General features: G+C 43.5%; 1 protein-coding gene and 1 long non-coding RNA gene across 9 annotated transcripts in view; one reads left to right on the top strand and one right to left on the bottom strand.

Annotated features, from left to right (window-relative positions):
* Nucleotides 1-23,924, top strand: part of MAML2 (mastermind like transcriptional coactivator 2) — a 374,722-nt gene that overhangs the window by 149,936 nt on the left and 200,862 nt on the right. The window lies entirely within an intron of this gene.
* Nucleotides 34-21,983, bottom strand: LOC110262220 (uncharacterized). Its single transcript, XR_002346984.2, has 3 exons — nucleotides 21,813-21,983; nucleotides 17,741-18,414; nucleotides 34-487 (listed from the first exon to the last, which is right to left on the bottom strand). It is a non-coding gene; the product is annotated as an uncharacterized LOC110262220 (long non-coding RNA).

The raw sequence follows: 23,924 nt of genomic DNA, 5'->3' as shown, positions 1-23,924 counted from the left end.
ACCCCATTTTCAAATATACAAATCGGCACTTGCCTTTTTACCGTGTCATCTGGAATTGTCCTCCACGCTGTGAATATATGCATCCCTGTGACTCCTGCAAGTTGCCTCTCATTTCCACTGATTCCAGTAAATCCTGCCTCTCTTTTGCTCTCCTTTCTGCCTGTGTGTTTGGTAGCAGAGATTAGGTGGGGTTTTTTTTGGGGGGGGGGTTGTTTATTTTTATTTTTTGGTGAAACAGATACCTAGAAGGCAGAGAAAATTCATATTCATTTTTGGAGTTTGTGAGCTGATGGAAGAATCCCATTGATCTTCCTCTGCACTTCACCCCTGGAGGAACTGGGCATGCCATCAGCCCTGGTCCTTCCTGTAAGTTTATCTTCTGAGCTTTTCCTCCTTGGCCACTTACCGTCTTTGGGTGCTTTTGGAGAATATCCTTACCTCTGCACTGGAGCTCCCCAGCAATATCAAGTAGAGAATTGAGGTATTTCTGTAAATATAGCTAAAATCTAAGTGAGCCCTATGGAATATCCTGTAGATTTAAATATACAATCATATTTTTCTCAGGAATGTAGCAGCCTTTCATAGGTCTTTACAGAGTCTTTCTCTCTCTCTCTCCATATATAAATATATACATATGAGGAAAATATGTATATATATATATGAGAAAACTATGTATATATAAAATATAAATATATAAAAAATATATATTTATAATGCATAAATGATCAGTAGCATGACTTGTAGTTCTATCAGAGGTCAGGTCAGTAGGAGAAAAAAAGCCTACAGATGAGGGAGAATATGACGTCAAAAGACTTTATATAGCTTGGATGCCTATAGCGTTGAGGATATTTGGCCCTTCCGATTTCATTTTGCCCAAGTAAAAACAATCAGGGGAAAAAAAAAATCAGGGTCTGAATGTTTTTTAATCTCTTGTTTCCCAAGCAAGCATATTTATCACAGAATTATAGATCTTCTCATTAGGAACTTTTAAGCATTTTTAATTTTAACTAAATACAAACCCCACCTATTTGATGATGTTCCTTTAAATGTCAGAGAAGCTGGAGAGGTTGAGGGGCAGGGAGGGATCAGAAAGGATTTTAATGCTTTCCCTTCGGTGTCTTTTCTTCCTGAGAATAAAGGGAGGGAAAGGAGCCAATGGACTCAGCCCTATAGCAACATTTTTCCCCAAGGAATTTTGTATTTAGTTCTTGTGCCTTTTGGCTAATAAAGAGAGATACATTTAGCTCATCTGAACAAAAGAAAGCAACATTTCAAAATGTGATTCTTTCCCTTGCAGATTTTCTAGATTTTATCTTATCTAACTCTGGGCTGTAAACTAAAGAGGACAAATTATCAAAGGCAAGAAATTTATTCTCTCCTTGCCGTAAACTGCTTTGTATTGAGGTGGCTTGTTTTTCTGCTCAGACGAAATGAAACAGAGGAAATTATCTAGTGGATTTAAACTGAAGAGAGGGCCCCACTCCATAATTTAAGCACCTAACTACTCCCTCTCCCAAATACTCTACAGATTTCCTTAAACTTTCACCTCGACTTTGACTATTCAGATGTAAGCTTCCCCGATGTATACATAGCATTTCCAGTTCAAACTGGATTGACCCCTTATTAAAATAACTAAACTATCTGGTTAACTCATAGCTCCTCCCCCGTACCCTACCCCCTTCTGTTCTCCCACCCAATTCAGTTGACTGCTTATTTGCATGAAATTACTGGACTGACCACCTAGAGAGGCTGTCACAGAGGCTTGGTCTTTCTTTTAGTTCTGGGACTATGAGTTTTTGTTTCTTATTTTGAGGCCACTTCTAGATGTTTACCCTTTGATGGATAGAGACCAGACATACGTGCTTTGTCTCATTTGGTTCCATTTGGACAAAGACAAAGCATAGGAGGTATAAAATCGGTGCTTGGGATCCAGATAACAGTCCCTCTGGGGACTGTCCCCTCTGCAGACATAGCTACAGTGAGAATTAGAAAGGAACAAGGAAAAGACCACAGCGTGGAATTTGTCAGCTCCTTTTGTTGTGTCTCTTCAGATGCAGGTCCAAGTAGTATATGCAAAGATCTGATGTGGGTCTGATTAAAAGTCAAGGATGTGTTCTTCACATTTTATAAGAAAAAGGATAAAGACCAATGAAAAAAATAAAGATCTTGCTTTTCAAAGGGAATTTTCTATTTTATTACAAAGCAGAGTGCTTCATTTGAAATTGGTGAATACATGCTGCTTTGCATATGTTCCAGAAAATACAGTTTGTCCTTTTGAACCTCACAGGATTAGCTGTTGTATTACTGTTTCCGGAGCTAAAGATGTTATATAAATAGGGTAGCTCACAAACATCTATCAGCATGTCTTTAACACAGTGTTCTGTCAAGTGAATGCTGCAGTCTGATCAAATTGATGGTGTCTTTCTAGCTGGGGAGACACAATACCACATAATTTCATTCTCCCGACATCATGTTTTAATCAATGGAAGATGGCAAGTGCCAGAGTATGAACAAAGTGGTTTCTGAACCACTTACCCGGTTTTAATGGTACATCTAAGACATGATTCCTGGAGTTCATAGTACTGTAAATTATTCTAAGGCATATGCTCCACCAGAATTTTTATCTTAAAATAATTCAGTTCTGATGCCCACAAGGGCAGGGTCAGATGGCCTGCAGAAAGAAAGCCAGCTAAATTTCCATGATTCATGGTCACTAGGCAATGTCTAGTTGCAGTTGATCATTCATACTGGCATCTGTCTCAAGAATAGGTCATCCCAGTTATGGATAACCTGACTGCCCTTAATAAGACTAAAGGATAGTCTTATTCTGCCTCCAGGTAATTTGAAAGCTGCGAGTGTCTAGAAGGGGTCCTTCTAAGGAATGCTAGCTTGGAGACAACATTCTTCCTAATCTTTTGAAAACAATTATCTTTAAACAGTTTAGCTGTGCTAGCAAGACTGGGGATGGAAGACGAGATGTAATTATAAAATCATGAAATGCCTTATCATAGATTTAACCTCCATTTTTTACATTCCCACAATTAGAAGCATCTTTAGAGCTGTTTGAACCTTAACCGTATCTGTGTCCAGGTGACATTAACTCCTGATCTAGGGCTCTTTGCCTAATGGTTTCCTTCTTCTTTGGAGACACTTAGAAAGAAATCTGTCGCAATGACACTCCTTGTAATGAAGAACCACAGAGGAGGATTGTAAGGACCTTGGAGGGTGTGGCACATTTTGTATATAACTTTTCTCAAACAGTAAGAGCAAATCCCACCCTTCAGAGAAACCATGTGGTTCCCTGACTGCCCATCTTTTACTGGCCCAGGTTCCCAGCCCTGTTCCTTCATACTAGGAGTATGATGTTCAGTTTTTGGTATCCCTTTTAGAAGGGAGATAGCCAAACTAATACTGGTTTAGAATACATGCCAGGCAAGTTGGAGAGAGAGTAGGGACTTCAAAATCAAGTGAGGCTGAACCTTCTGCAAAGCCCTTGGAGAAGGTTCAGCCTCACTTGATTTTGAAGTCCCTACTCTCTTGCTTTGTCCCTTGGCTTTGCAGAAGATTCAGCCTCACTTAATTTTGAAGTCCCTATCCCCCTCCCTTGGACTCTTTTTACTCATGGGCTGGGCAACTGCAAAAGTCCAAACTTTGCATAGTTATCTGGATTTGTGTGAAAATGGCTTATATGTCACCCAGTCAAATAACAATCCATGCAGAGATTTCTGCCACAACATCCCCACCTGTGGCCTTCCAGCTAGGCTGACAGACTTCTGACACTCTCACTGACAGAATTCGTATTCCCTGAGGCAGTTTATTTCCTCTGAGTTCTGCTTCTAATAACTCCATGAATTGGTGTTAGATAAGAACTTGAGTCTAAACCCAATTGGTTGAACCCTTATTTCACATGCTAGAATTTTGGAATACTGCTAGAGACAAGATTAAGATGGCAGAGTAGAAGGACTTAAGCTCACTTTCTCTCACAAAAACACCAAAATTACAACCAACCACTGAACAACCACATGCTAGCGTTTCAGCTAATTAAGGATAACTCTTATGGTTCCCCTAAGGTACATCTTCTATTAAATGTCCTCAGTCCTTCTTCTATCACAGTAGTTCACGTTCTCTCTCCAACTTTCCTGGCATGTCTTCTAAACCAGTATCAGTTTGGCTATCTCCCTTCTAAAAGGGATACCGAAAACTGAACATCATACTCCTAATGGGGTCTGACAAGAGTAGAGTCAAGGAGAACTAACTCTGTATATTCAACGACGGCACGAGTTGTTTTGACAGCCACGTTACATGATTGAGCAGTGTTAACTAAAACTCTCCATACCCCATTGTCTCTTTCAGAATAGGCCTTCAGCAAAATCTTGATTACTTGAATTAAATTAAATTCTTTTTACACATTCACCCTCTGCTAGACTACTTCTCTCCAATCCTGTTCATTTTGTACAATTAATATTTTATGTCCAAATACAGGAAGTTAGTGTTTATCATGCTAAACACCATCCTTTTAGAGCTAGCTCATGGTTCTAACTTGTTGGGATTTGTTGTTGTTGTTGTTGTTGTTGTTGTGCCTGTGATATACAAAATTTCCTGGGTCAGGGATCAAACCCACACCACAACAGTGACAATGCCAGATCCTTAATCCACTAGGCCACCAGGGAATTCCTGTTGAGATATTTTTGCTCTGGATTCCGTACTCAAAATATTTTGTATTGCTCTCAGCTGCGTGTCATTGATAAATTGACTAAGCGTGTTTTCACAAATTTAGCCAAGTCATCAATGTAGATTATTAAATAAGACAGGGAAGAGGTCACAGTTCTGTGGCATGCCATAGGGACCTTATGGGTTGTCATTCTTCTATGAGTCAGCTCTCTATATAGACGTTTATAATTATGAAACACTCTAAAAGAGTTTGCCAATAGGATCATAGATTCTATAGTCATGCAGAAATGGATTTCAAAATCCAACCCTTTCCCTCACTAATGGTGTGGCCTTGAACAAGTTCACTAAAATTTCTCCTCAACCGATAGCTCATCTATAATACTACTTCTTTCCTAGGTTTTGAGGACCAATTAAATGTGGTAATGCCCATGAATGATGGACCAATGCCTGGCACATATTTGCTACCCGTCAATAACTCCCCAGCTCCCTCCCTCACAAAAATTGTCTATATCTTGTATATTCTGATAGCCCAGACTCTAGGTTCACTATTGATGGTAAGAATTCAGTAATCTTTTAAAATAACATCATCTATGTGGCTTTTTAATATCCTCTTAACAATTTCCTCAGTATGAAATCGTTTCCTTTAAAAAGGGGGAGTAAAAAAAATAAGAATTAAAAATTTTTTCCTTTCTTTATGTCATCTAGTAACATGCTCCATTAATCTCAGTCATAGAACTTCCAAGTATGCTTTGGCTCTGAACTTTAAAAATTCTCTAGTCATCTTTAATATTTTGTAATGATAATAGACCATAAAAATGTAAATATTCTAGTTCCATCTTTTAATGCTATTCCCTCTGGTAATGTACTCTTTTCTGAATGAAGATTTTGCTTCCTACAAATGTTTCTGGATAATTCAACAAAGACGCTTATAATCCTGTCTACAACAAACAAGGTCATACTCGATCTGGAGTTGTAATCGCCTACACTGTGCATCTAGAGAATGGATGTGATGAAACATGACATGAATTAGGAAATCTGTCACGAGAAAAACGTATGCTGTCACAAATTAACCAGTTTTGCCACGATTTCAAGGCCGTAGATTTTCAATTACCTGAAATTAGTCATAGTGGTAGGAGACCACTTTTCTTTCTAGTCTAGCCCACAACGGCATTAAAGCCTGTTTCAGATACTTCAAATGGAGAATTTACAACATCCATTTAATATTATTTCTATAAGCTTACAGTCCCCTAAGAGTAACTCTTAGTAATCAGAAACACTAAGATCAAATATAAGGATTTACCAAGTAGTAAATTAAGAAGTGCAAAACTTGTGCTATACAAATCGTCCACTAGTTTAAAAATAAATACATTTCAATAAGAAATCTAGATTAGGCCCTATTGGCTTTAATTGTACAATGGAAATCCATTTATATGCATTACCAGACTCTCATCGAATCATACCTCAGGGCACCCGTAGGGAAATCACCTTTTCTATTAAACTAGATGTGTCAGGAGAGAAATGGGTGTAGAGGTGGTTGTTTCCATGCGTGGAACCAGATGTAGGAAAAATATCTAGTCCCTAGCACCGAACTGGAATCTTCTCTTGGCTAATATGATGTGACTGAATTCCAGGAATGTTAGTTCCATTAAAAGAGGAATGGCTCTTTGGGCATTTGAAATCTTCTGCTTCTTTGTTTGTAGGATCCTTTGTTTTAAATGAACTAATGCGCAGCACTTTTGATGCAGCTCCGATTAGCCCTGTAGAATGCTGCCTCATAACTTTTTCCTGTGACACTTCCTTTCAGTGATGCTTCACATGGGCTTTTTTCCCCTCTGCCCACACTCTGTGTTCACCACCAAATTTCCACTGTCAGTTCTTGCCCACACACAATTTCACTCGCATGTATACTCCTTGAATCTAAGAGCAGCTCAAACTGCCGCTCACATATTCATTACACATTATGGAGAAAAGCTGACTTCCTCAAAAAGGGCATAAAGTTCACGGAAGGGACTTGCTATCTTCTAGGGCATTTTCCTCTATGGGGTCTCCTTGGTCCTGTTTCTTGCACTTGCCGCAAGTACATCTGTTCTCTTTTTGCTGATGGGACCCCCTCCCCCCCAAGCCATTTTCCCCTGTTGACTGGTTTTCCCATCAGAAGTTCTTAATTATGAGTCAATAAAATGATACTCTACAGTCACACCCCCAGGGAAGGGAAGGATTGCCCAAGTCTCTAGATTATTCAGGAAAGGAAGGAGGCAGGGGAGAGATTTGTTTGCTTTCTATTTTCTCTTCAAGCAAAAGTACATTTTAAAAGCTGAATTAGAAGGGTAATGGGAACTGCTTAAATCAGACTCTCATATCTGTGTTTAAAAGCTCCCGACTCAGGAAAGCTTGAGAAAAAAAGAAAAGTAAGGTTTCAAACATGTGCTTGTTTCTAAGCACAAACTTGGCAACTTCTCACATTGCTTTCACTAAACCTAAGAGTTCTCAGACAAGTGAGGTCTGTGTTCATCACTTTCCAGCAAAGATGAAATAGCAGGGTGCTATAGCGATGACTCTGGTTACTAGGACTTCACTGCCAAGTCAGAAACTCGGAGGGATAACTCCATTTAACCAGAGGCCAAGGGTACCTTGGCCACATGAATGCCAGGCCAAATGCCAGCCGAATTAATCAGTATGCCCAGTGCAGGAGTCAGGAGCAAAGCCTCTTCTGGAGAGCTCAGTCCATGGACCGGTGTGAAAAGCAGCGGAGCAGAGAGGACAGTCCTAAGTGGCCCAATCCCAGACGTGACGCCGACACTTAAAAATTCCTAGTTCCTTTGTCTAAATGATACCAGAAGTTCAAGCATTTACTTCCAAGGCACCAAGGGACAGTAATCACTTGCGATTTCTTAAGTGAAGCTAAGTTAATACCCTCACTCTTTCATTCAATCATTCATCCATTTAAAATGAAGATATTTCTAGGACACCTAGTAAGTGTCAGGAAAATCCCAAAGCATTTCTTTTAGCTTAGGTAATGGGTTAAGTTAAAGTTCTGAATTGAAAGTTCCCATTGTGGCTCAGTGGATTATGAACTTGACTGGTATCCATGAGGATGCAGGTTTGATCTTTGGCCTCGCTCAGTGGGTTAAGGATCTGGCGTTGCTGTGAGCTGTGGTGTAGGTCACAGACATGGCTCAGATCTGGCATTGCCATGGCTGAGGCATAGGCTGGCAGCTGCAGCCCCGATTCAGCTCCTAGCCTGGAAACTTCCATATGCCACAGGTGTGGCCCTAAGAAGCAAAAATAAATAAATAAATAAAAATTCTGAATCACTGTCACTTTGTTGTACAGCAGCAATTATCACAACTTTGTAAATCAATTATATTTCAATAAAACTTTTAAAAATGAAAAAAGTAAAAACAAAAAATTAGAGTTCTGAGAAAAATAGGAACCCAGAATCTATATTTGAACAGTAATAACTAAAATAACAGTGGCTTTTTAAGTTAACCACCTACTATGCACCACACTTGGTATATCTTGTTTCTCTATCACACTGTACTTCTAAGGAAGGTATGGAAAGGCAGGCAAAGGGGTGCTCAGGAGCAGCTTGATTCACAGAGATGAGAAAAGCCCCTCGGAGGGTCACTGGCAGTGGAATTAGGTTAAAGGAATGTAACTCGGCACTGGGAGAGTTGGAGGAGTTGATGGTAGTCCAGTGGCAGAGGCCAGGCCTCTCGGTGCTAATCAGGTTGGTTTTATCTGTTAGGTTGAGCTAAGATTTGAAAGTCAGTGAAACCTGTTTCTTTAAATCCAGTAGCATTTATCAAGTCACATCCCACTTGTGATGTTTTGTGCTTATAGTAACCTTGGTAAAATGTCTCTTGCCCCATGAGGATCCGTGAACTGCAGTTGTTAAGGGGTAAATGCCCGAAACTATTGGGTTCTGATTGCCACCCTGACTCTCGCCACCTGTGTCACCTTGGGAAGTGATTTCAAGCTCTTTGCATCAGTTTCTCATCTGTAAAATGAGGATGGTAACAGTTCCTACAGAGTAGAGTTGTGAAAATGAAATGATGCGTGGTGAGTTACCTAACATGGTAGCCAACTTTACACAGTAATTATTTTGTCAGCCCCTTCTGCCATCCCCATACCACTTTTTAAATACAGTTTTGTGCATCTGTTCTTTCCAGGGACTCAAAACGTATTCTGTTTCTCCCATGTTTTGATAGGCAGTGTGTAAAAGCTAATATATGATTCATTTAAGAGCAAAACCTCGTTATGCTACATTGCGGTATAATTTCCTCTACCGTGCTGCTTATTAAAGTAAGAAAGTACGCTATGCCAGCTTCCAGAAGGGAGTCATTTTTGTGTTCTCCAGCTCTAATGTGCATGTGGATCCTGAGTCTTGTTGAAATGCAGATTCTGAGCCAGTAGTTCTGGGGCAGAACCCGAGATTCTGCATTTCCAGGCAGTTTCCCCGGCGATGCCTGGGCTGCTTTTTGGTCTGTAGCCCACACTTTGATCTAGACCCCAAACCAGTAGCAGTAATGGGATGAACAGGGCCAGGGAATTGGTGTGAACATTCCTCTGGTCATGGGCAATTTCCTTGACAGCAGTTTTTCTGTGGAAGACCCAGGACTCAGCCCCCACAGACATGTCCAAGCCTCATTGAAAGGCACTGCCTTCCTACCCTGGCACCTGTGAAAACATGCTGGAAACAGGCTATAAAAAGAGAGAGACCTATAGCCAAACACCTGGTCAGCCCACAGCTGTTCAACCAAGAGAGCACACCCTGGTTTCAACACTTCGCTGCTCCTTTACTAGAAGGCTGGGTCTCCCAAGGCCCCATTATTTCTGAAAACCACATATAACAGATGTCCTAGGGCTGGTGGACTGTGAGAGGGAGCGTCACAGTCTTTACTGGAGCTTTGTCACTGCAGTCAGTAGCTCCCTGAGAGCAGCTCAGCCTCTGTGGACCATTCCTCACCCCTACATCAAACAGATTTTTGAAATCAGGGCACTCAGAGTCTTTGTCTGGTGGATTTGGGTGCCAGTTGGATCCATAAAACACAGAGTGGACTCTGTGTTGCCACACCTTCCTGTGACAGTTCTTCTGAGGGGAAAAAAGTCACAATGCCCTCCCAAATGATGGTGTGCCAAAGAGCAAATCCTAGAAACACTCTTCTTTTTTCTTTTTTTGAATGTTTAAAAATCCTGGAAATGTTTGTCAAATGTAAAAGTAATGACTGTATTCAGAGTCCCTTGGACTCCATCTGGAATGCAAACTTTAATACAGACACCAAATTATAAAGTGTTGAAATCTTCTTTACCATCGTTCATGCATTTTTCCCTAACGTCGCTTGCGGGGTGTTGCTTGCCCTGGCCCAGTGACAGGTGATACAGCACTGCCCTGGAAGCACAGTCTGCCGCCAAAGGCTCTCGCTGCTCTGCACAGTGCAGATGCAAACTTCTGATCTCCATGCATTTCAGGTTGTTTTTCCACAGTCTGTCCAGAAAGCAAACTTCCAGACTTATTTCTGAATCCCAACCCAGTTCTGGCAAGATGCTCGGTATGGTCATTTCAATGAGTTAAAATATCAGTGAGAGTTCCCGTTGTGGCTCAGTGGGTTAAGAACCCAACATAGTGTCCTTGAGGATGTAGCTTCAATCCCTGGCCTCACTCAGTGGGTTAAGGATCCAGCATTGCCACAAATTGTGGCATAGGTCACAGATGAGGCTCAGATCTGGAGTTGCTATGGCTGTGGCATAGGCCCTTGGCCCGGAAACTTCCATATACCACACAGGCAGCTGTAAAAAAAAAAAAAAAAAAGGAAATAAAAGGAAGAAAAATAGCAGTGAAAGATATAACAGGGATTTACGAAAAGCATACTTATTAGGTTCAAGAAATAGAGAAAAAAAATGATGTAAAAAATGTAGAGTTGGGGGAGGGGTGCAGAAGCTGTCATTTCTACAATGGCTCTAAAAATAAAGTCTGTTAAAAAAAAATGCAGAGCTCATGACCTTGGGAAATATAAGCATATATGCTAAATACAAAAGCTCTAGAAAGGATGTTCAGGAAGAAAGGGCTTCTGGGAAAATTTCCTATTGCTGCACCATAATTAACTGGTATAATGAAAAAAATATCTGTTCCTCTGGTAGAAGGTGAGGAGGTCCCCAGCCCATTCCTTCTCCAGCAGGAGAGATTGTCCTGGAATGGGCTTAAGAGTAAGGCCTGGGTTTGAATCCTAGGTCTGCCATCCCACTAGCTATGTGGCTTTAGGCAAGCTACTTAACAACTTAAAGGAAGGTTTTCTTGCTTATTACAATAGTTGCACAAAATGTACCAGCTGGTGTTTGTATAGGTCTAGCAGAAAAGTAGAATCTTTATGTTTTTGTAACATACCTAAGACTGTGAGCAGCATCATGATTTGGAGGGTGGACAACTCCCAAATATCTCCTAATAGAAGGAGCACTGTCAGGGATAAGATGAGGTCATAGGTAAGCAGCTTCTGCTTTATCCAGGACCCCAGTGCTCAACCACCAGGTTTGTCATTTTTCTGGAGGTGCATCTGCCTTCTTCTTAGGCAAAATTTTAGCATAGAGAGTGGAAGCACCATTTACGATAACTGTATAATAAATTACCCTGAAACCTGGGGGCTTAAAATGATGACATTTATTTTACCCTGGAACTTGTAATTTGGGTAGGGCTCAGTCAGGGGCTGGCTTCATTTGACTTAAGCTGGAATGGGCTGCAAGCTGGGGAGCTGAAGGCTTATCTGAAGATTCCCTCACTCATATGTTTGGCGGTCGATGCTGGCTGTTGGAGCTGTCAGCCAGAACACCTACATGTGCCTGCTGCCTGTGAATTGGGCTTCCTCACAACATGGTGGCCAGGTTCCCAGTGTGAGCACCCAGGAAGAGGGAACCAAGCAGAAGGAAGCTGTGTGTTCTTCATAACCCAGCCATGGAAGCCACAGGGCAGTGGTCCAGAGCACTTACAGGCTCAGGACTTGATTTGAGAGGAGGGAACATAGGAACCCCCCTCTCCCCCCAACCTCTCAGAGGAGGAGTGTCAAAATCACATTGTCAGAAGAACCCATGAAACGCAGGTATTGCTAAGTTGTTTAGAAAAATAAAAGATGTCACATACCTGCAGCAGCCCCTCTTTTCCTTCTTAAAGTACTACTTCCCACACCAGATCTTCTCCCAGAAACTTCTCAGGCATTTCTGCCTGCTTTATTCTTCCCCGATGGGTGTTATTATCCCCAAAAGGGATCCAGAACTTCATTCTTCAAACTTAGTAGATTCTTAGCGTTAGATGAGACTTTGGAGATTTTGTAATTCTCTGTGGTCACACGAATTGCCTTTCCCTATTTTCTTATTCTGACTGATAGTCTTATCTGTAGCCCCTTATGCTGGAAAGCCATGTCAGGATTTCGTTTAGCCATGGATGGCCGCCTGAACCAAGGTGGCCATTCTCTGAGAACACTGGTGAGTTGGCAGTGAGAAGAGAATGGGGAACGACACAGAGATGTCCTTAGAGACTCTACGAGGCATAAAAGAGAGAGAGAAATGGAGAGAAAAGCAGCATCTCAGATCCTGATGGCTTTGTGAGATTCCTTCTATGCCATGTATGCTAAGATGGTCTGGGATGGGGGTGACCGTTACTGGCTTTGGGGATTTTACCATTGTTGTGCAGCCAAAACAGCTGGAAATATCACTCAGCCTCTGGAGCCCTGGACCAGGAATGTGACTTGTCCACAGCCACAAACTGGGTTAGTGAGGGAGCCTGCATTTGAGTCTTAGATATCTGATTCCATGACTGCTGTTAGGTACTTCCCTGTATGTAGGCTTGGGTGGAAAGAAGCAGACGCCCTGAGACCATTAAGAGTTTGGGGGAGGAAGTTAAAGAAATAAGAAAGGAGATTAGAGGGTAAAGAACTAAAAAAAGGGAAGACTGGGGACCCTGAAGTCAGATGACTTGATCCTGGGTATTGTTGCCATTCTCTGGCTTCTGGGACATCTCTATTCACATCCTTCCTTTGGGACCACTGAGCCGTGTCTCTTTAGATCGAAGGGTGGATACTATATACTAGACAGAGTTATAGCGAGCCCAAGTGAACCAGACTTTTCATTGAAAGGTGTTTAGAAGGTAAGGTCATTGTCACAAGACATAGCCCTATGTTGCTGGGCAGAAATGCAAAGTCAGGCAAAATAATACAGACTTGACAGACCGTCCCCCAGACCCAAGCACCCAGGGACAAAAGCAGAAGGAGCCCCTTCTCCGGACGCTGTCTAATCCATTTCAGGCAGGTGTGCAGCCAGCAGCACCACAAGGATGACCATCTCATTGAGCGACGATTATGAAAATTGGATTCTTTTTTCTCAGAAGAGGGTCAAAATTAGAATTCCACAGAGCATTATCTTCTCTCCGCAATGGCTGTGTCATTGTTATTAGAGACTGTGTTGCCTAGAAATCCTCCTGCTCCTTTTGTTCCTCCTCACATCTAATCCGTGTGCACATTAGCAGCAACACTGGGTCTCAGGCAGAGCCAGAGCAGTATGGGAGACAATTAACACCTACCTCTTGGAACACTGGTGACAATGAATAGGATATGGTGCCTCAGCTGCGGATGTTTTTATGTTTGCCATGATCGAGCGTGATTAAAGCTGGCTTTGGTGACATTCTCTGATTCCTTGTGCTGTGGGTAGTTTTAGGAGACTGGTTGCCCAATTCCATGTCTCACCTCACAGGGAACCTCTCCTGCAGCCATTTATTTCCTGCTTTATGCCAGGGAGGAACTGATGTTTCTCTGTGACTGGTGAAATAGCATCGTGGAGGCCATCCCTTGAAGCTGGCTTGCGTGGAAGTCGGGGGTGGGGTGGGGGTGGGGGTGGGCATTTAACTCTTCAGATCGAATGTATTTGCATCAGCCCTGGCTCTGCCTCCTGGTCAAAGTCAGGGGTGATTTCGGAGAGGTGGCCCCTCACGCAGCCAGATGTCATCCACCCGCTCTCTCCCCACGGGCATTAAGAACTGATGAGGAAGCAGGGCCTCATCTGGGCAGCCGACCTCTGTTGACCACAGTCAAGGTCCGTGTCTTTCATCCCTCCCTATAAAGCCATCCGAGAGAGTTGTACAGACCTACGGATGTCTTTTGTTGTTTTTCTAATCACTTTTAGTGTGTTTTCCCACAGTTTTTGTAAATGTGCTGTTTCAGCCTGACCATGTCAGCAAAAAAAAAAAAAAGGGAAAAAATTTCCCATAAAGGGATGCTATTTTAATGGTTCAATTTATTATTTTTTAGGTTAGAGAGCTAGAGAATGTAAAAATGTAGCTCTCATCAGGATTTAAATTGTATCCCAGATGGAGGATCTTATTTAAACATACGCACACACAACCAAGGTCTCAGGATATTCAAACTTTCCCACTTCCTCAAAAATTCCCTCCAAAATACCACTGTCTGTATTCTAACATGAAAAAAATGAGTTATTCCCAAGCTCTGTTTTCTCTGGTAGAGATGTTCATTTTTCCTTTACCCCTCTTTCTATCTTTATTGGCTATTCCTTTGATTAAATGTAGGCTTGGAGTTGCTAATAATTTCAGGATAAATGTTTAGATCAGACAAAGGTATTTGAAAACAATAGAAACAGACTCAGTGTCCTTGCAGCTTCACCGTGAAGGAAGGTATACTTCTAGGTGTGTTTTATGGCCTAGAAAGGCTCAGCTGAAAGTAAAAACCCATCCCCCACAGCACTGTCAGAGTTTTAGTATTAAACACTGACGTTCCTTGTAATTTTGGCAGTGGGCTGTCATTTGGATAGTTGTCTGCAAATGCTCCTAATGTTATTTTGGATAAAAACTGTCTCATTACCATGGAAGTTGTGAAAAGAATTGAACTCACCCATCACCTGCATTCCCTCCCCTCTCCGTGTGTCACCCCTGTCCTGTTGTGATGCAGTGCAGTTCCCAGGGGACCGTAGTGCCCCTGAAAATTGACAGTCACATTCTATTAGAACATATTTTTCCCATTTAATAACATGGTCTAGGTAATGATTCATAATCCTCAAAGGGCCTCCTGCCAGTGACAACTGAACTCAAGAAATTGAGAATCCCATGCAATTTGGCAGTGGCTACACTTTTATGGTTCAATCAGGAGTTAAAATGACAGTATATCTGGAGAGACTTTGGTAAAACGGCATTTGCCTGATATATTTCCATGTCTGCTTTACATGTGTAACTCTTGCTTCTTCAGACCACTGACCTGCAGTAGGACCATTAAGGGTATACTTGTTCCCCATGACACAGTAAGTCCTCTAAGGGCAGCAAGGTTTGCTCCTTTTCAGCTCCGAATTTTTAGTGCCCAGGATAGTGCTTGGCATATAGTGGGCTCCATCATTATCTCTCCTGCCTGGTGGCACAGCACTCAGGAAAACGGTTTGAGCTTTTGAGTTCCTATCCATCAGCATCGCTACATTCAAACTCCCCAAGGCCCCTTGGAACCCTGGTGGCAGAGCTTTTTCCTTCCCACCACCCAGTGGCCTTCATGAGGAGCCCTTGATGCCCCTCCCCCACCCATCATCTCATACAGCTCAGTTACAGCTAGGTGGCCTCACTTTTTCATTCATCTCATAGATCTCTCAGAGGTCCAGAGGCGGCTCTGAGCCTTTGAGAGTCAAGATTTTGTGTCCCACCCAAAAGGATTCTTTCCTGTGGACCATCAGTAGCATCCTGCAACAGACCCTTAGCTCTTTCCTACCTCAAGATGAGCTCCCTGCCTTTCACCCTAAGATATTTCTTTTCTCAGAATCTTTGTTAAGTGTAATAATGTGCGTAAGCCATCTAATATCATAGCTAGTATCAGGTAAGCTCCAGTCATTGAAAGCTTCATTTTTATAGCGAGTTAAACTTTAAAATCTATCTTTCCGTAACTATGAATTATAACAAATCTTAAGTTCCCGATATTACAGATATGGAGACAACATCATGGGGTTAAGTAGGTGTAGGCTTGCTGGGGAATTTAACCTTGCTTCAAGTCCTGGCTTTGACATTGACTTCCTCCATGTCTCAACATCTCAGAACCTCATCTTCATCTGTAAACTTTGGGTCATGATACTTCACACAGTAGGGATAAGGATTAAAGGAGATCAAGCCTGTGATTCTGTGTTCTAAGGCATCATGCAAATTTAGGCATCTTCTTTCTCCAGCATACATGCAAATGTACGTTAAGTGAACCTATATTTTGCGTTCACAATAGGTGAGTTATAGAACTGAGATTTCGGAAAACAATGGTATGAGCATAAGAAGCTGACTTTCCATTTTCTCGGTGTGCTGAGGGCAAATTGCACTAAAGTGGGGGAAGATGATGCAAAGCCCAGGGCTTCGTTCCCCTGACCATCCAGTGTATGACAAGATCTGTGGATCCTCTCAGGGTTTTTGCAGCCAGGGGCTACCCTAGCAGTTTGCTTTGCACACCATTAAAAACAAAGAAACAAACAAGCAATTCAACTAGAGCCAGGGAAATTTTTGTTGGCATTCATTTGAGATATGTTTTTAAATTGCAGAACAAAGTTTAATCTGGTTTCCATTTCCCTTGATGAGGAATAGCATCTCTACTGCAAGAAAACCTGACACTCCTTTATTCTTGCAAGGATGGTAAAATTTTCTGGGTCACAAAACAAGCAGTAGAGGGAAGAAATGAAGGGGCATGCAAGACACTTAAATATTCCTCTGTGGTTGTTATTAGAAGGCTTGGATTAAGAAGTTGCCAGCCTCAGGAGTTGAGACCATTCTTCCCTCTAATTTTCCTTTGTTGCTTTGTTCCATGTTGCTTGTACAATCCGTGCAGGGCCAGAGCTGTTTCGCCCCACATTTCGCAAAGTGCTTAGAAGAGCTGAATGGCAATTATAAAACAATGCCTTAGGGTTTGTGGGCTCCAAGAATATTACTCTAGCCCAAGGCCAAATCCAGAAGGCGTTCCTTAAAACAAATCCACTGTCTGAGGGAAACAGGAACAAGAGAGTTGAATTAGCCTGGTGCCACGTGAGGCATTTAATTCAGGTTATCATTTGAGTGTGTTTTGGGTACCGCACAGGTGTAGGGCACAGTCCCTCTTCTCAAGGGTATTATTGTTCCACTCAGGAGATCAGATATAGGGTGCTTAAATAATACAGAGAAAGAATTGCCTTCTCCATGTGAACTGTAGAATTTCAGAGGAGAGAAATCACTGCAAACTAACAGGTCCTGGGGAAGTCTTCCGGTAGGATGGACAGTTGGTACCAGCCTTCCAGGACAAAAGAGGCAGACATCCGCCCCACCCTGAATTGTCGTCCCCCCCCCCCGCCTTTTTCTTTTTGCTTTTTAGAACTGCACCCTTGGCATTTGGAAGTTCCCAGGCTAGGGGTCGAATTTGAGCTGCTGCTGCTGGCCTACACCACAGTCACAGCAGCGCCAGATCTGAGCCTCTTCTGTGACCTGCTACACCACACAGCTCACGGCAATGCTGGATCTCTGACCCATGAGCGAGGCCAGGCACCGACCCAGCAACCTCATAGATACTAGTCTGGTTCATTGCCGCTGTGCCACAACGGGAACAACACATGTAGCCTTTTTGATCCTCTGTGACCTCACAATGACTGAGTGAGCTGGGCAGGTTTCATTCCACAGAAAGAAGGAAAAGAGAGGTCAGGGTGACCCTTCCAGGGTGTGCAAGGCCTGGATGGGAGGCTGGGTCGCCTCAAGCTCCTGCCTTGATGATTCTGGTGCTCCCATTCCCTAGGTCACTGCTGCTTGGATGTGTTCATTACCATTTTACTCCACTTACTGCCTAAGCCCATGGGTGATGCGTCACCCATGTTTCCTCTGTCCCTTTGTCCTAAAGAGAGGAAGGTGATAAAACGGCCAGGTTTCTAAAACAAAAAGTGCAAAAACATGATAAAGAGACGACTTCTATGTCTTCGGCCCCTCTCCGGGGAGGTGAATCTAATCAGAGTGGTGTTGGATGGAGTGAGGCGGGAGCTGGAGAGAGTGAGGAGATGAGGGTTTTCGAGCAGAGGAGAAGAGGAGAAAGAAAGCCTTTGTCCTTACCTTCTGGGCCTCCCTGCAGCCATTGGCATCGCTGATGGTCCCCTTTCTGCTTTCTGAAATTCTTCCTCCCTGTTGTTTCCGTGGCGTTCAGGGGGCTTGCTCACCTCCTCTTCTTCATGTGCCTCCTCACCAAACCCTCTTCTTCCCGTCACCTCTTAGATGCAGGTGGCCCAGAAAGTTTAGTCTCAGCTCTGTGTCTCCTCCCTTTTTCCTCCCCCAGAGCCTCCCTCTCTGTGCAGGAGGCTCCCAAGGTCTTAGTCACTTCAGGCCAGACGGGCTTTCTGCCCTGAGCCCTAGTCCTTTACCTCCAGGGCTGCCCAGCTCCCTTAAACTCAACCTCTTACAGATGTAATTTTGTCCACTGCAACCCTCCGGTCTCTTGTTTCCAAGGCCATTTTCATTAGCATGCTATTTCTTCTCTCTGGCTTCCTGAGTGTCAACAGTTCACATATAAAAACCATTCTTCACGCGCACGTCCTTTCCTTGGGTGGGAAACATTTTCTCCAAGATGGTTTGCGGCTGATAACTGCATTCTGTGTCCAAGGGCTCTGGAACCCATCTTCCCACAGCCCTCTGGATTCCAGAGCCTCTCTGCAAAGGGGACGAGGTGTGGTGGGTTTGCTTAATGCGAGGAGCGGGCAAGAGCTGGCTTGTAAATGCCGAAAAGTATTGTGCTGGCGTGAACAGAGGGGAAAGGATGTTAGGAAGGAAACAGAATCTTATCATCTATGGCAAATGGCAAAAAGGATGCCCGCCCCCCATTCCCACTTTGGTCCCTGTTCAGCCTGTGGTGTTCTATGTACAGAGAGGCTGGAAAACACATGAAAGGGAATTACTCGTGTTTTTCCGTCCGTACACATGTGCTTTGGCTGGTGTCAAATTCTTGTTGCAAGAGTCTCTCATTCCATAATGTATACACAGAAAGATATTCCCACCACTTGAAAAAAGGCTTGTTATTAAAACCAGCTGAGTCAATTTATAGGGCGTTGGAGCAGGACAAGTGAAATGCAAACCCACATTCTCTGGAATTGTAAATGCTTTTAACACATACACTGCTTCATGTGAAGTGTATTCCACTACCAGTGTTGGGCTTTTTAATGTCGTTGTCATGGGTAACATTCGAGGATAAAAATGCATGGCTTGAGTGGGGAAGTTTTCCCCTACATTTTGTCTAACAGACACAGGGCTTCCTTTTTCAGGCAACAGAGCAGGAGCAGACCAGTTGGAGGAAAGAAGCTGTCCTCTTGTTCCTATAACTTATATACTTCTTGAAAAAGGAACCGCCTTATTTTGCTTCAGGGATGGGCACAAAAGTCACCCAAGTAGAGACCCTCAGAGTGCCACCAACTGGGCCTCTGTGTCCTTCATCAGGTGATGCATACGCCTGCATTAAGGTGTATCATCGCCTTTTGCTTTGCGGATGAGACACAAGTTACCTCCATGACGGTTCATTAAAAACACTGTTCAGAAACACTGTTCAGATTTGGAGACAATAGTCTGCTGTGAAGTCTTAATAGTTCATTTGTAGGAGTTCCCATTGTGGTTCAGTGGGTTAAGAACCCAACATAGTTTCTATGAGGATGCAGGTTCCATCCCTGGCCTCGATCAGTGGGTTAAGCATCTGGTGTTGCCAAAAGCTGTGGTGTGGGTCACAGATGTGGCTTGGATCTGGTATTGCTGTGGCTGTGGTGTAGGCTGGCACCTGTAACTCTGATTCAACCCCTAGCCTGAGAACTTCCGTATGTTATGGGGTGTCCCTAAAAATTTTTTTTAAAAAATTCATTTTTTCATTCAACAGATGTTTACTGAGTACCAATTATGTGACAAGCACAAGTCTAGACTGTTGGGATACATTGTGTACAAGAAGGACAAAGGTCTCTGCCCTGTTTACCAGATATATTGTGCTTTACCAGTTCAACGCTTACTTCCCCAGTATGTCTCTCTACTAGGCACTGGGGGAAGTTCTTGTTGGAATACAAAAGATGTGGAAGGCAAGGTCTTGCCATGAAAGAAACAGCCATCTAGCTGAAGTTGTCAGATTCAGGGGTTAGTTTATCTGTTCTTTTTCTTCTTCCAGTCAGAGAGGAAGACGGAGGATGCAGGCAAGGGCCTTCTGTCCACAGAGGCCCCCCTTGCCCCCAGAGATTCACAGCTTCCCATTCCTGCCTTAGTTTCCTGATTGTCTTTACAGAACCTGCATCTCTTGGCATCTGCCCTTCATTATTTGTTTTCTGCCGTCACCTGTCCCCAGCTCTGATTTGACTCTTTGTACCAGGCTTTGGAGCACTGTGGAATCTCTCACTGGAATAAGACTTTGGACAGCACTTACTTTCTGCTTTATTAACCTCCTGCTTGCATTGACCATGGGAAGAGACGCTGTTGGAGTTCCCATTGTGGCACAGCGGAAATGAATCCGACTAGGAACCATGAGGTTGCGGGTTCGATCCCTGGCCTCACTCAGTGGGTTAAAGATCTGGCGTTGTTGTGAGCTGTGGTGTAGGGTGCAGATGCAGCTCAGATCCCACGTTGCTGTGGCTCTGGCGCAGGCCAGCAGCAACAGTACCAATTAGACCCCTAGCCTGGGAACCTCCATATGCCATAGGCACAGCCCTAAAAAGACAAAAGACAAAAAAAAAAAAAAAAAAAAAAAAAAGAAGAAGAAGAAGAAGAGATGCTGTCCTTTATGTGGCATCGATTTATATATATGGTTATTAATTCATTTAAAAAGCATTTCTTGAACGCCTGTCCCACACAGGCCTGTTACAAGGCACCGGGCACAGGGATACTCTTAAGGATTGCAGAATTGAGTAGGAGGGTCAGAAAAAAAGGAGCCAGCAATTAAATACAATATGTTGGGGAGACAGAAGATCTCCCCTGACTGGGCAGAGTCATGAGGCATAAGGGGAAATTAGGCAGAGGAGCAAGAGCTGGGTCAAGGCAAAGATACATAAACACGTATGTGATGAGGTGATATAGCACCGTCAGATAGATAAAAATAACAGATAGTGAATATTGTGTCCTTCCCCTCAGAGTACACATAATCCGACAGCTCACTTTGCTCTTCCTCCAGTGGTCTGTACCTCCCTCTCCAATCTGGCCCCCCATCAATGCCCTCGGGGAGGTGAGAAAGGGGATGAGAAGAGAAAGGTGAGAAAAGGGTAGACAGGTGGCCAAGAGAGCTGAAGGCATTTGCACCCATTCAAAAGTAGAGAAAGAAATAAAAAGTACACACAGAAGCTATACTCATCCCTCACCCTGACTCTCCACAGCTTTCAGCCCTTCTTTTTAGCCAAGAAGTCTTTCTGTCGTTCACCATCTGGTAATTCCTGCATCTGCCATCCAGTCTCTCACTGTGTGGAAAGGCAGCTTCTGCTCATCTTGCTTACCTTCCTGTCAAAGCACAGAGTTCCAGGTATTGGCTTTAAAAATATGCACAACCTGGAGTTCCCATCATGGTGCAGCGAAGACAAATCCGACTAGGAACCATGAAGTTTTGGGTTTGATGCCTGGCCTCACTCAGTGGGTTAAGGATCCGGCGTTGCCGTGAGCTGTGGTGTAGGTCACAGCTCAGATCTGGCATCGCTGTGGCTGTGGCATAGGCTGGCAGCTGTAGCTCCAATTAGACCCCTGGCCAAGAACCTCCATATGCTGCGGGTGCAGCCCTAAAAAGACAGAAGACAAAACACAAAACAAAAACAAACAAACAAAAAAATGCACAACCTAAAAGCTGAGAGTGAAGTCTTATTTGGGGCAAAATGAGGACTATAGCCCGGGAAGCAGCATTTCTGAGAGCTCTGAAATATGGCTCCAAAGAGACACAGGGACTGGTCAGTATACAGGTGACTATGGTGAAGGGGGAGGTCCAAGCAACCAAGCACACATTTTCCAGAAGTTTGCTGCTAGTCTTGTGAAGGTTACCACTAGTCACGCGGAGCAGATGTCACCATGAAGGATTTTAGTGCTTTTCTAGATAGAAGAATTGGGCTCATAAAATCTTTTCCAAAAGTGTCTCTCTGAAGACCTGTTGTACCAGTTTTCCCAGAGCACAGAGTGCCTCCCGCCTGATCTCTACCTTTCAGGGGGTGTTGAGGGTCAGCAGCGGCAGAAGCTCAGGATTCAATCTGTATAGAGGCAGATGGCAAGTGCCAATCTCCAGTTCACACAGGCATCCTGGAGGCTTTGGAACTAGCTTCAGTTTTCCAAAAAGCTTCATCAAAAAGCAAACTGTATCTGTGATAAAACTGAGTAAACTCATTAAGAGGCCAATTTTCTGTGCCTTTCACTGGAATGATAAAAATGATTACACTGGCACTCTGGTAAAGATGAGAAGCATTGATTAACCATTATCTGTGTCTCTGATTAATTTTTAAATGGGAAAACATTAATTATTACTTAATGCAATTGGGGAGGAAAAATCCTTCACCACATGATATAAGCAGAGGAGAGGGAAATGGTAAAAGGCTAGGATTCCCTTGTTTGCTAACAGCCTGGAAAACACTAGCCAGGGAGACAATGGATGCACAATTTTGGCACAAGGCCAGAGGGTTGCACCTGCTGTACCCTGACCCCAGAGGAAGGGACTGCGTCGTGCTGAGGTGCATATACAATTTCTCCAACTGGGTCCTTCTGAAACACACATCTGGAAGGTACTTTCATTGCAGACGACACTTTGTAGAATATACAACAAAATACTTGAGACCAGAGGCCCTGCCACATGCTAGATAACATGGGAGTGATAAAGTTTTTCTTTATCTCCCGTTCCTTTTTCTTCCTTGGTTGATGGCTACAAACCCGACACCAGTTCCAGTGGGTGTGGTTTCCACACAAGTAGGCAGTTCTCCTGCACTGCCTGCATGTCAGTCAACTCCATTCTGACACTACCTGGTGAGAGCATTAAGAACTCAGTCCTACAAGGCTGTCCCTTCCAACTTCTGACCCAGGTTATCACCTGGGCTTCTGAGTGGCTATAGATTGGAGGCTCCAAAGACCCATTCCTTGGATTCAATTGATTTGCTAAAGGGTCTCCCAGAACTCAGAGAAATATTTTATTTAGGAGATTATCAGTTTAGTATGAAAGGATATAACTCAGGAATAGCCAGATGGAAGCAAACCATAGGGAAAAGTAAGGGGATGGGGCACAAAGCTTCTGTGCCCTCTCCAGGCACGCCACCCTTCCCAAATTTCCTGGTATTCATCAGCCTGGAAGCTCTCCCAAACAGGGTCCTTTGGTTTTTTATGGAGGCTTCACTACAAAGTCATAATTGATTAAATCATTGGCCACAGGTGATAGGACTAGGTCTCAACCCCTCTCCCCTCCCAGGGTTATTTGGGGGTGGGACTTAACGTTCTAACTCTCTGCTGAAGCTGCCTTGGCTCTGCCAGCCAGCAACCATCCCCCATCCTTAGGTGTGGTCCAAAGGTTGACTGATTAACATAACAAAAGATGCTTTTTCATTGCTCTTGTCACTTAGGAAATTCCAAGAGTTTTAGGAGCTGGGTGCCAGAAACAGGAACAAAGACCACCTATACATTTCTTATTATAAATCACGGTACCACAATGGCATAACAGAAATAAAGGCGAGCATGGGAGTTGGATTTCCAGAAAAGCAGGCATGGACTCAGCATTGCTAACGCATTTAGATTCGCTCCCAAGGGTGTGCGTAGATGGCTTCCTACAGGTGGCCTCAGCAAGATCCTTTAGGAGGGTGTAGCTCAAACACCTGCCTCCTGGGCTGTCCATCCCCAGGGCCTGAGAAAGTGCTGGAAAGCCTTTGGAGAGACTGCTGGATGGAGCAGGTTTGCTGCCTGCTGACCTGGACAGGGGGGAAGAAAATGGCTCTTTGTTTCAGGTGTGCTTTTTCGTTCCTGTTTCAGATAAGCACTGGCACACTCTCTTTAAAAATCCAGGTGTGTTACTATTGATGGACATTTGGAAACTGCCTCTGAGGTTAATACCAAGAAACCTGCTCTCTCTTTGGAGAGTTGTGAACTCGTTCAGGCCTTCAGAAGATGGTTTGCAATTCCCAGACTAGCAGTCAGTGAACAACGGGATTGAAGGACTCAGAGAAATATTAACCCAAACTCCTTTTCATAGAAAGAAGAGGCCCAGAAAGGCAGAGTGACCTGCCAAATGTCACATCGGTAATTTGGCAGCTTAATAATCATAAATTAACTCGACATGAAA

Source organism: Sus scrofa, chromosome 9, assembly GCF_054392235.1.
Source record: "Sus scrofa isolate SSC_HxYL_T2T_F1_AM1 chromosome 9, Sscrofa_HxYL_maternal_Yorkshire_Landrace_v2.0, whole genome shotgun sequence".
Classification (NCBI taxonomy): domain Eukaryota; kingdom Metazoa; phylum Chordata; class Mammalia; order Artiodactyla; family Suidae; genus Sus; species Sus scrofa.
Note: the sequence above shows the minus strand (reverse complement) of the source record. Positions and strands in the feature narration are given on the sequence as shown.